We start from the raw sequence: 12769 nt of genomic DNA on the forward strand, positions 1-12769 counted from the left end.
GACATAATGGTCCGAAATCATAGGCACAACTTCCAAGGTCTAACCACCATGAACCAAAGGAACCTTTCCACATACACGCGCTTTTTCTGAATCTAACTTGCGTGTACACGCGACTTGGGCTTAACGAAAGAGCGTGTATGAGCTTTCTTGCCATGCTGTACTGAGATCTGTCTTCTGATTGAGTTGCCATCACCTGTACTAACCTTTGAGCACCTGTACCATCCACTGAGTGAGTTGCCATCAAGGACAACACTTGAACCATAATGCCAACAATCTCCCCCTTTGGACTTGATGGCAACCACCACACCAAGTCACTCTCCCCCTTTGACATCAAGGGCAAAGGGAGGACCAAGATATTCTCTTCCTTGGTAATCCTTCTGCTGTCCATACTGATGTCCATACTCCCCCTGAGTACATGCTGAAATCTCCAAGTGTGCTCCCCCTTTGTGAATGCCAAAGAGTACCAATCTATCCATCCTGCTCACCAAGTGCTGTTCATGCTCCCCTTGACTGTAGGCAAGATCTGCAAAAGATGTTCTTCAAGAAGAACATGACTCTATACATCATAAAAGACCTTCCTATCACCAAAGACTCATACATACATCCATTTCTCAACTAAGTGAGGATATAAAAAAATGACTCATCCACCCAACCAAGTGGGGATACATCAATATTGACTCATCCACCTAACCATGATAATACATGAACATTTCATCATTCATCCCAGGCATAGTGGGGAAACCAACAAAGGCCGTTACATGACCTTGACACCATAGAAGAGACAAGAGAGATACATGACATAGAGACAACAGATCTAGACCAAGACTTAGGAAAGACATCAGCAGCATCTGATAAACATCTTGTTAGATCAGCAACTAGAATTTCTTTCTGAGCTCCTTCTCCTGAAACCAACAACCAAAACATCTGAATGCCAACAATGCTTTATGAGACTTTTGAGCTGCTCCCCCTGAACCTGTGCCTGTTGCACTCCCTGAAACTGTGCCTGAATAATTCTGACATTCCTATTGCTGTTCAGAACTTCAGAGTTTTCCCTTGCTGTTCAAAACTTCATATACGCGTTTTCTCCTGTATAAAACAGCGTATGTACGCGGATATTCTTTCTGCAACAAGCGTCCATCATACACGCGACTTTCCCACCATGAATCCGCGTGTATACGCTCATATCCTTCCGTAACCTGCGTATACCAACTTTTCTGTAGAACAAACAAATTTCAACAACAGGATGAAGCATTAACTACTCCCAGCTTTTGTCTGAGATATTCAAAAGTTTCCCTGGGCAGTGGTTTTGTGAGAATATCAGCAACTTGCTCCTTAGAAGGAACATACTCCAACTTGACCTTCTGCTCAAGCACTTGTTCCCGAAGAAAATGGTACTTGATTGGTATGTGCTTGGTCTTTGAGTGCATGACTGGATTCTTTGAAATGCTGATTGCACTTGTATTATCACATAAGATAGAGACAGGTGGAGTGCAAGTGATTTGAAAGTCCTGCAAGGTCTGCATCATCCAAAGAAGTTGTGTGCAACAAGATGCTGCAGCCACATATTCTGCTTCAGCTGTAGATAAGGCAATCGAACTTTGTTTCTTGCTGAACCAAGATACTAATCTGGAACCCATGAAGAAAGCACCTCCACTTGTGCTTTTCCTATCATCCACACTTCCAGCCCAATCTGCATCTGTGTAAGCATGAAGAGTGAGATCAGTATTTCTAGGATACCATAAGCCATAGTTTTGGGTCCCTTGAAGATATTTGAAGATTCTTTTGACTGCCTGAAGATGAGTTTCCTTTGGGTTGGCTTGAAATCTTCCAACCATTCCTACTGCATGTGTAATATCTGGTCGAGTACCTGTCAAATAAAGCAAACTCCCAATCATGGATCTATAAGTGGGTTGGTGGACTGCTGCTGATTCATCATTTGCACTGAGGCTGCATCCTGTAACCATGGGTGTACATACTGGTTTTGACTCTTCCATGCCATACTTCTTCAAGATCTGCTTGAGGTATTTGGTTTGAGACAAGAAGATACCTCCTTCATTTTGTTGGATTTGCAATCCAAGAAAATATGTCAATTCTCCAAGAAGTGACATTTCGAATTCTTTCTGCATAACCAAGGCAAAGTTTTGACTCATAGTCTCTTCATTGCTGCCAAAAATAATATCATCTACATAAACAACAAGAATTAGCAATTTGTTATTTTCAACTTTTATATAGAGATTGCTATCTGCTGATCCTTTTGAAAAGCCTTGTTGGTGAAGATATTTGTCCAACCGATAGTACCAAGCCCTTGGAGCTTGTTTGAGCCCATAGAGAGCCTTTTTCAATCTGCATACAAGGTTTGGATCATTCCCAAGAATGAACCCATCTGGCTGCTCAATATATACTTCTTCTTCTAAGTCTCCATTCAGGAAGGCTGATTTCACGTCCATTTGAAATACCTTGAAGTTTTGAAAGCTTGAGAGAGCAAGGAACATTCGGATGGCCTCTAGTCTTGCCACAGGAGCAAAGGTCTCTTCAAAATCTATTCCTTCTTGCTGTGCATACCCTTTACAAACAAGTCTGGCCTTGTTTCTAATTACTTCTCCATTTTCATTTAACTTATTCTTGAAGACCCATTTTGTTCCTATTACATTCTTATCTTTTGGTCTAGGAACTAATTCCCAAGTGTTGTTCCTTTCGATTTGCTCAAGTTCTTCATCCATTGCTTTGACCCAACATTCATCTTTGCATGCTTCTTTCACATTTTGTGGTTCAATGGAGGAGAGTAGAGCCAAGTAGCTTGAAGCTTCTGCAAGTGTCCTTCTTGTTTGTACTCCTGCTTCTTTCTGCCCCACAATCTGAGTTTCTGGATGATTCTTTTGGACATATCTGGATGGAGTCTTCTCTTCTATTCTTGTCTGCTCCTCTGGTTCTTCTTGAGATTCTTCTTCTTCTTGAGGTTCTTCTTCTTCATCATTTCGCCTTTGAGAGTAACCTTCATCTTCTTCATGATGAACTTGCCTAGGAATATATCCCTTCTCATCAACCACTATATCAATACTGTCAACAATTCTGCCAAGTCTTTTATTGTAGCACTTGTATGCTTTGCTATGTGGAGAATAACCAAGAAGAATGCCCTCATCTGCTCTAGGTTCAAGTTTGCCAAGTTGCTCATCAGTATTCTTAATATAACATTTGCTCCCAAAGATTTTGAAATGCTTCACGGAAGGAGTTTTACCACTCCAAAGCTCATGAGGTGTTTGAGTGCTGTTTACTCGGACATTTGTTTTGTTAAGAATGATAACAGCAGCATGTGCGGCTTCTCCCCAGAAGGTTGCAGGAGTACCTGATTCATCGAGCATAGCACGAGCCATTTGTTGGATAGTTCTGTTCATTCTTTCCACAACCCCATTTTGCTGAGGAGTTCTAGCTGTAGAGAATTCTCTTCTTATCCCATGTTCATCGCAGAAATCAAAAAATTCATTTGATGTGAACTCCCCACCTCTGTCAGATCTGAGGCACTTGATTTTGTGTCCTGATTCATTTTCAGCCAATGCTTTGAAGGATTTGAATTTTTCGAATGCTTCATCTTTGTGCTTCATAAGCCCTAACCAAACAAACCTTGAGAAATCATCAATGAATAATATCAGATATTCTTCTCCTCGAGGTGTCCTTTTCCTAAATGGACCACATACATCTGTATGGACTAGCTCAAGAGGCAAGCTAGCTGATCCTTCCTTCTCTGGAAAGTTAGTTCTGGTCTGCTTTCCAAACTGACAAGATTTGCATATGGTGTTGTCTGGAATTTTGATATCTGGAAGATCGCGAACTGCCTGATATTTGCATGCTTTCCTTATTTGTGAGAAGCTTAGATGTCCCAACCTTCGATGCCATAACCAGTGCTCTTCATCCTTGCTAAGATAGCATTGTTGTTGTCCTTCTTCAAATATGTACAGATTATTTGGAGTTCTTTTGCCTTTGAGAACTGTTTTACCTGTATCAAGATCACGAACAAGACATCCATTCGATCTGAAAATAACCTCTGTTTTTTGATCACACATCTGGCTGACACTTAGAAGATTATGCTTCAATCCATCAACATACAAAACATTTCCAGCCTTGACCTTTTCTTTCAAAGGAGCAATACCTTTTCCTTTTATAGTTGCAGGAGTATCATTTCCAAAAGAAACTTTCTTTCCCTTTTCTAAAGTAGAATAAGATTCAAGTTTTTCTTTATCACCTGTCATATGTTTCGAACATCCACTGTCAATGTACCATAGATTTTCCTGTCCTTCTGCATAAAATGCTATCCCACATCTTTCTGTTTGAGGTTCCTTTATTCTCCATGTTTTGGTGCTTGTGGCTTGTTCCTTTTTCTCCTGAAACCTGCTCCTGCATTCAGAGTCTTTATGACCAAAATTATTGCAAATAGAACATTCAACTTCATTTTCAAGCACCGAAAAGTTGTTATAGGTCCTTTTTGTAATCCCTGTCATACTTCTTTGTTTTTGAGCTTCCCTAGTCATGATTGTTTTATATGCAACACATTGAGCTGCTCTGTGACCAAAGTTGTGGCAAGAAAAGCATTGTCCATTGAAGAAGCTTCTGCGGTTATTGAATCTACCAGCCAACTGATTGTAATTTCTATTTTCATCTATTCTTGAGCCAAACTGAGAAGATTTTACCTGTGGTTGGTTGTAGCTTTTGTTCATCCTTAAGGAGGATTGTCCCTGATAGTTTCTGTTTGTAACTCGTCCCTGCTTTACCTGATTATCTTCATTGTTCTTCCGCTCATTTCCTCTTGCTGCATCAAGATAACTTTTTGAGGTGGATGCTTGAGAGGTTTCTCCATTATAGCCCAAACCTGTCTTGTTTAGAGGAGACCGCTGCACACTGATAATCTCATCCAAAGTTTCAGATCCTTTGACAAATTTAAGATTAATAGCTTTTGTTTTCTCAATTTCTTTTCTGAGACCAACAATTTCACCTTCTAGTTTTTCAAGATGTTTTTCCTTTTCATCAATTTGAAATTGCAAAGTATCAATGATCACATTCTTTTCTTCTATGCCTCTCTTGAGTCTAGTGATTTCATTATAGAGATTATCCACATCTATAGCATCCTCATAATCATCATCTTCAAATGCCATTAACAGCTTATATTTATTACCTTGTTCATCTTCATCACTGTTTGATAAGCCATCACTATCTTCATGGGTGTAGTAGCTTTTCCTATTTGCACTTTGTTTCTTGTTCCATCTAGCAGGTTCTTTTCCTTTATCCTTATAAGGACATTTTGCAGCATAATGACCTACTTTCCCACAAGCAAAACATTTGAAAGGTAGCTTACCTCTGAACCTTCCAGAACCCCTTTGAAGATTTCTGACAAAATTTGATTCTCTTCCTCTTCTTCTGGAACATGGCTTGCTTCATAGTAATCTTCTTTTCCTGATGCCTTAAAAGCAGCTTCCCTTCTGTCAGATGGACCTCCCTTTCTCATTTCATAAGCGGTTAGAATTCCATGTAGCTGAGACATAGTGAGAACACGGAGATTTTCTTTTTCTTCTATTGCAGATACTTTAGATTCAAACTTGGGGATAAAGATCTTAGAATCTTTTGAACTACTATAGTTTCTCTTATTTCTTCACCCAAATTTTTCATACAATTAACAATCTCATCTACCCGAAGAAAATAATTAGCCACACTTTCATCATTATACATCTTGAGAGTCTCATATTGAATCCTGAGTGTTTGAAGTTTAGCTTGCTTTACCTGTTCATCTCCTTCATAGCTAGTGATCATTTTGTCCCATATTTCTTTTGCTGATTTGAAGTGCATGACCTTCATGAATTCTGTTTGAGATATACTTCCTAATAGAGTACTGACTGCTTTTGCATTTGTTTCATATGCCTTTTTCTCAGCTGGATCTGTAGGAGTAGCTGAAGGAAAAGCATAGCCTGTTTCTACAATGTCCCAAACTTCTGTACCAAGAGATTGAAGATATGCAGTAACTCTTACCTTCCAATAATTGAAATTTGTTCCATCAAAAACCGGTGGCCTGATTGATGCTTCTTTCTCGTAGTTGCTCATGATGAATGATCTTCCTTCAAGCGATCAAGCTTCTCTGAAGGACCTGCTCTGATACCAATTGTTGGAAATAATACTGAGAGGGGGGGTGAATCAGTATTATCAGATTAATCAAACTTTTCAAATGCTCAAAAACATATACGCTACTTCAGTTAAGTGAACCAGCGTGTACACGCTACTGTGACGAAGTAAAACAGCGTATAAGCAGAAAACTCACAATTTAGTTGGCTTATTCTTCAATTAAGTGCATCAGGACATTATTCATCATATTAACAGTAAACATGTGCAGTATAACAGAACAGATAAAAAGCCACACACATGAACACCAAGATATAAGGTGGAAACCCAATGTGGGTGAAAACCACCTGCTGCAAGTTGTCTCTATCTTTCTTAATATGAAACTTCAGTTTACAATCTTTTGTACTGGTGCAGCCTTATACCAGTACGCAGGCTACAACCTGCAGAAGGCTTCAACCTTCTCTCGTTCTCCAAACTTCCTTGGAAGGGAGCTCCAACCCCCTTTTTCTTTTGTACTAGCCAAGATACTAGTACGTAGGTGCTGACCTACAATCTTCCTTCTTCCAGGTATCACTTTTCATACATTTTCAGACTTGGATATTCCTGAAGCACAACATTACAATCTGAAGACCACAATTCATTCAATTTTCACAACAGATCATTGAAGCATAAAACAACCCAACTTTGAATCACTGAACCACTGAACCCTGTCAATCACCAGTTACCAGAACACAGAGCAGACTACAGAACTCTGTAATAACAGTCAGACCCCACTGTAAACTCAAATCAATCTTCAAAAGATATACGCTACTTTAATGAGCAGAAACCGCGTATACACGCGCTTTTACCGAATCCAACCTGCGTACAGATCTAAAAATAAACTTTCTCAATTTGCAGCTGTACCAGATATTAGTTAGACTCAGAACGTAACATTGCGACAATATGCAGATCTAGAAATACGCATAATCAACCATATCATGATAGTGCATTTCAAACCATTTGATCCCGATCTCTCCTTAGATCTAGTTCTCCATCAACCGATGAGATCTCTCCTTAGCTCAGATCAACCAACTCAGAACCTGCATATAAGATCTCTTTCTCTCTTAGATATTCATGCCTTGTCGAAAGATGATCTTTGCCTAATGATCTTCTTCTCCTTATATAGCCTTAGGCCTTTCTCAATACCAAGAGCCAAAACCATAGTAACACAATACCATCAACTTTAAAACTAGGGATCGACACGCCCGTCGAGACATAATGGTCCGAAATCATAGGCACAACTTCCAAGGTCTAACCACCATGAACCAAAGGAACCTTTCCACATACACGCGCTTTTTCTGAATCTAACTTGCGTGTACACGCGACTTGGGCTTAACGAAAGAGCGTGTATGAGCTTTCTTGCCATGCTGTACTGAGATCTGTCTTCTGATTGAGTTGCCATCACCTGTACTAACCTTTGAGCACCTGTACCATCCACTGAGTGAGTTGCCATCAAGGACAACACTTGAACCATAATGCCAACAAAATGTTGTGCATGAGCAGAGGTTCCTTATAGTTTGAGAAGCCTTTCTTCTTCTATTCCCCTCATGAAAAGTGAGTGGTCAGATGCTTTTCTTACCTCAAGCTTGCCATCAAACATATGAATGGAGTGACCTTGCTGGCGAATGTGGACCAAGGACAACAAGTTTCTCTTGAGCTGTGGGAGATATAGAACATGATCCAGAAGAAAGTCTGGAAGACCAGGCAGTTTAAGCCTGATTGTGCCAAGCCATGATGGCTTGATTTTTGATTGATCTGCAAAGTATACTACTCCATCAACATTGTTAGTAAAATCTTCAAAAAAATATTTTCTATGAGTCATGTGACAGGTTGCTCCTAAATCAAGCAACCAATCATTTTTCCATGAAGCAAGTGAAGCATTAAACAAATCTTCATTTACTCCAATGTTACATTGTGCTTCAACATAGTGAGCGGATTCAGGTGCTTTACCTTTTTCTGTATCATCAGTTTTACCTTTCTGTTGGTTTCTTTTCTGCTCAATTTTGTCCCATGGTAGCTTGCATATAGAGGCATCATGTGATCCATTTCTTTTGCAGCGAATGCAGTGCAGATCTGCCTTTTCTCCTTGAGAATGTCTGCCCCCCTGCCTCTAAAATATCTTCCTCTTCTTCTTCGTCCACTTCTTCCTCTTGTAGAATCTTGAGCAGGATGATTTTCTTTATGAGAAAGGCACACAGTCTCTTCAGAAGACTCAGGGGTTGTCTTCTTTCCAAAAGCTTTCTCTCTTTCAACAAACTTTTTCACAAGAGAGTCAAAGGTTATATCTTTGAGATTTCCATTTGCTTGCAAAGACTCAAGATAATTGGAGTAAGTAGGATAAAGTGCCTTGAGAAAAGCAATAAGAGGGATATCCAGCTCAACCTTAGTGGATTTGATATCATGCATTATAGACTTTACTTCAGATGCAAGAGCAAGAGGATCATTATTTTGCAGTTCAAGAGTGAAGAGTTTAATCATGAGTTGGACAACTTCAAGTGGAGAATGTGAGTCATAGAGTTCTTTCAGCTTTTGTAGGGCTTCAAAGGCAGTTGAATATGACGAAATATGGCGACTCACCTCTTCATTTACAGATGCTGCGATTAATGCATAAGCTTTGCTGTTCTTGTTTTCCCAAATGACGAGCTCTTTGTCTGAGGTAGGCTGTACTGGGTCATTGTCTCCTTCTCCGACACACACTCATTTCCACAACTCATTGAAGATGAGGGTGTGTTTTATCATCCAGGACCATTCAGGATAGTTCTCCTTGCCAGTGAGAACTATTCCTACCATGGAGATGATTGAATGCATTCTGTAAGAAAAAAATTACTTCTACTAATAGAAAACAATATATATGTTATACCTTCCACTTCTCAACCATATAACATATCGCCATAAAAAAACTTAATAAAATTTCATGTCACATTCACTTCAAAATAATATATTATCACTCCATAATATATTATTATTCTTACACATGAAATTCACCGCACCAATGTTTTCATGTAAAAAATATCGGACCAATCTAAACAGTGATTTAAAACTGTGCTAGTAACCAAACAAAATCACCAGAGAGTATGTCAGGCAGCATTCAAAACTTATTTGAGCAAGATGCATTGATACCATTCGAACTTGGGAAGAGACCTGGGCTCATCACGCTTCCGCTGCGCTCACACACCATTCACCATCTGAATTTGGTGCGCGACAGCGTACCCAAACAACGGGGCCTGAAGGGCGGAGCGATTCCACGATAATTTCAACGAATACACCGAGACAAGACACACAGGGGAGATGTGTGCACAAGTAGCTAACTGTCACAAAGTGTAATGCTTGTCTTTTCTCATGAGATTTTAATTTATTTTTTTTCGGTCTTCAACCTAAATCTGTCACAACGGCAATCATCATCTCTGCAACTTTGTCATCATTTTGAACCATATACATCTGGATTTGGTCCAAATTTTCTTTCAAGCACGATTTCCCATTTCAATCAAGCGCAACACGAATTCAATTGTAATAAAAAACAATACAAATTGCAGTCAAACGCATACCAATTGCAGTAAAAACGTTTGTCTGCCTTCCGCTCTAGACAGAGGCGTTCTTCAGCAGCGTTACTTTCATTCAAGTGATCGAATCCCTCAGATTGCATGACAGCTTTAGTTGCCCAGGACCAAGTGTCTTTGTTTTATTCCCTCCTATTGCACGAAGCTTAATACCATGTCAGAACGTGCAAGAGCATGAAGGGCAGACTGTGCTCCAAGACATGCAATGAATTTGAGACAGACAAATCCAGCAGCGTTAAAAACGTAGACTTTACAGGATGCAGCGTTAAAAACGCAGTTGGGTCAGTCCAAACATTCGAGAGATATTTCAGAGGCGTTGAGGCAAGTAGGACAGCGTTCAGGGGACAGTGCTCAGATCAGGACAACGCTTAGGAATAGGAATGCATATGACAGACCAGCGTACAACCCTCAGTAGCAAAAATGAAGGGAGTTACAACTATTTTGAGAATTGGCTCTGATACCATGTCAGGCCAGGCAGTAACTCTCCAATAGGCAGTAAAACTGATTCGATCTATTTCATTAGGTATGCTATTGTTATATACAAAAGGGTGTGACTGCTCAGTTCATCTCCTAATGACTGTTCACATTCCTAATTTAACTATTTACATAAATTCACCCAATCGCGAGGATTAGGTGTCAACAGTATTCGATATAGAAGTTGGTCTAAAGTATTTGAGCTTTAATTTGAAGCCAACTACTATTAAAAGGATGATTGGAAGTGGTTGATTGCAAAAATGGAGAAAATATTAAAATGTCTGAGCTTTTAGTCACTTTCTAGAGTAGGTAGACTAGTTTTAGTTAAATGTGTTCTTGAGACTATACCAGTTTACTGGATGTCTTTGGCCCGAAATCCTAAGGGTGTGTTGGATCAAGCTCAGAGGATTTGTTTTAAGTTCTTATGGGAAGGCTCTCGGGATCAATTCTTCCTTCCTAGGGTTAAATGGTCTTGCCTTATGAAGTTGTTGGGCAGGTGGGACCTAAAAAACATTTTCTTTTTTTCCAAGGCTATAACTGCAAAGTGTAGATGGTGTGTCTTATCTATCACCAATGTTTGGACACAGATCATATCTCATAAATACATTGCTCCATATTCTTTAGATGAGCAAGTTTGTCTTCATAATAATTCGAGACAAAATATATCTGTGATTTGGTGGACAATTTTAAACTCTCTTAACTTGATATGTTCTGGCTTGGATAGGAAGATAAATGATGGGGCCAAGATTAGGTTGGGTATTGACCCATGGCATGGTAGTGGTAATAGCCATTGTCTGTCTCAAGTCTTATTGATAGACTATGGGACCAGCTGTAATCAATGCATACTCTCCATTTTCCATTTTTCTTAGGAACGATTACTAGGGGTGAAACCCATTGACTGTCTGATATTGGATAAATGAAATTTACATTTAACAGTTTCTACAATTCCTCTTTAACAATTTCCTTTAAGTTTGGATTCATTCTTCTTTGTGGTTGTCGAACTGGTCTAGCATTTTCTTCAATATAAATATGATGCATGCAATTTTTAGGATTAATTCCCTTCATATCAGTGTATTCCCATGCATATGCAAAAGAGTGTTTTTGCAATATTTCTACCAGTTTCTTTTTCTATAATTCTTCCAGGTTTTCATTGATGTTCAAAATTTTCCCTGGAAAAATTTCTATTGAAGAGTTTCCAAATTTTTCCATAGAATGTAAAGACATTTGTCTAGATGATAGATATTCAATATTACATTGTTCTTGAAAAGCCTGAATATTGTCACAATATAAAGAGGGTTCATTATTTTCTATTGAAATTAAAATTTGATCCTCTTCATTTATTTGTACAATAGTGAAAATTGGTTGTATATTATTATCATCATCTATCCATTTTTCATTTTCTACTTCTATCATTGTTTTTGCATGTGGGTACAATGTAAATTTCTTTGTCGAGCTTCCATCTGAGATAAACATGTCTCCTGATCTACAACTGATAAAAGCATCGACTGTAGCTAACCATGGCCTTCCTAAAATTAATGGATGTCCTCCTAAATTATTCTTGGGTGTTAAAATCATGAAATCACAGGATATTCCCAAGAATATAAGGATACATATATATCCTCTAACACACCATCAGGTTTAATTACAGACCTATATGCTAATTGTAACAATGTTGGTGTGTATTGAAGATTAGGAAGCTTCAATTTATCCATAGTTTGTTTGCTCATTATGTTTATGGTTGCTCCTAGATCAATCAATGTGTTTGGTATTTCAATTCCATTGATGTGTGTTTTCACAATGGGGCTTCCTGGATCTAAATATTTTTGAATTGTTGTCTTCCCCATCATGATATCTGCAATTCTCCTGACTAGTTGAATTCTTTTTATTTCTTTTCTTTTTCTTCTTGATCCTTGAGTACTCAATTCCTTAATTGTTTTTGCAAAAATCGGTATTTCTTTTATTGCTTGTAATAAAGGAATTTTTATACAGACATTTTTCAATTCATCTAACATATCATAATCAGGCAATATGATTTGTTTCTCTACTCCTTTATCAATTTTCAACCTTTCAGGAAAAGGTGGCCTTGAGATAGATACTGAAGGTTGTTCTATAATAGGATTATTATTAGAATGTATATGATTTTTTTTTTTTGTTTCAATATTTTCTTTCTGAGGAAGGGAAATCTCTTCTTCAGAGTCATTATTATCTTTTTGAGAATTCTTTTCTGTTTCCTGAATAACAATAGATGGTTTCTTCCTTTCTAATACTCTACCAGACCTTAATTGAACATTATTCAGATCTAATGGAGTTATCATATAAGTTTGAGGATTTTGTCCTTCTAAGTTGTAAATAGGATGTGAAGTTTTATTGTTTGGATTTGGGAGTGGTTGAACAGGTAATTGATTTGGTCTTTATGGAATAGCAAAGAAAGTTGTGGATTTGCATTTTGATCTCGAGTTTGAGGTAACTGGTTGGGTTGAGGGAAGTATTGTGGTGGAAAATTTGGATAAGGTGGCAGATATTGTTGATATTCAAAATATCTTCCATAAGGATTTTTCCATCCTTGATTCCAAGATTGTGGTTGAGCCCAAGACTGCCAG

Source organism: Pinus tabuliformis, chromosome J (assembly GCF_031772625.1).
Source record: "Pinus tabuliformis cultivar Carrire ecotype Pingquan chromosome J, CPIR1, whole genome shotgun sequence".
Lineage (NCBI taxonomy): Eukaryota > Viridiplantae > Streptophyta > Pinopsida > Pinales > Pinaceae > Pinus > Pinus tabuliformis.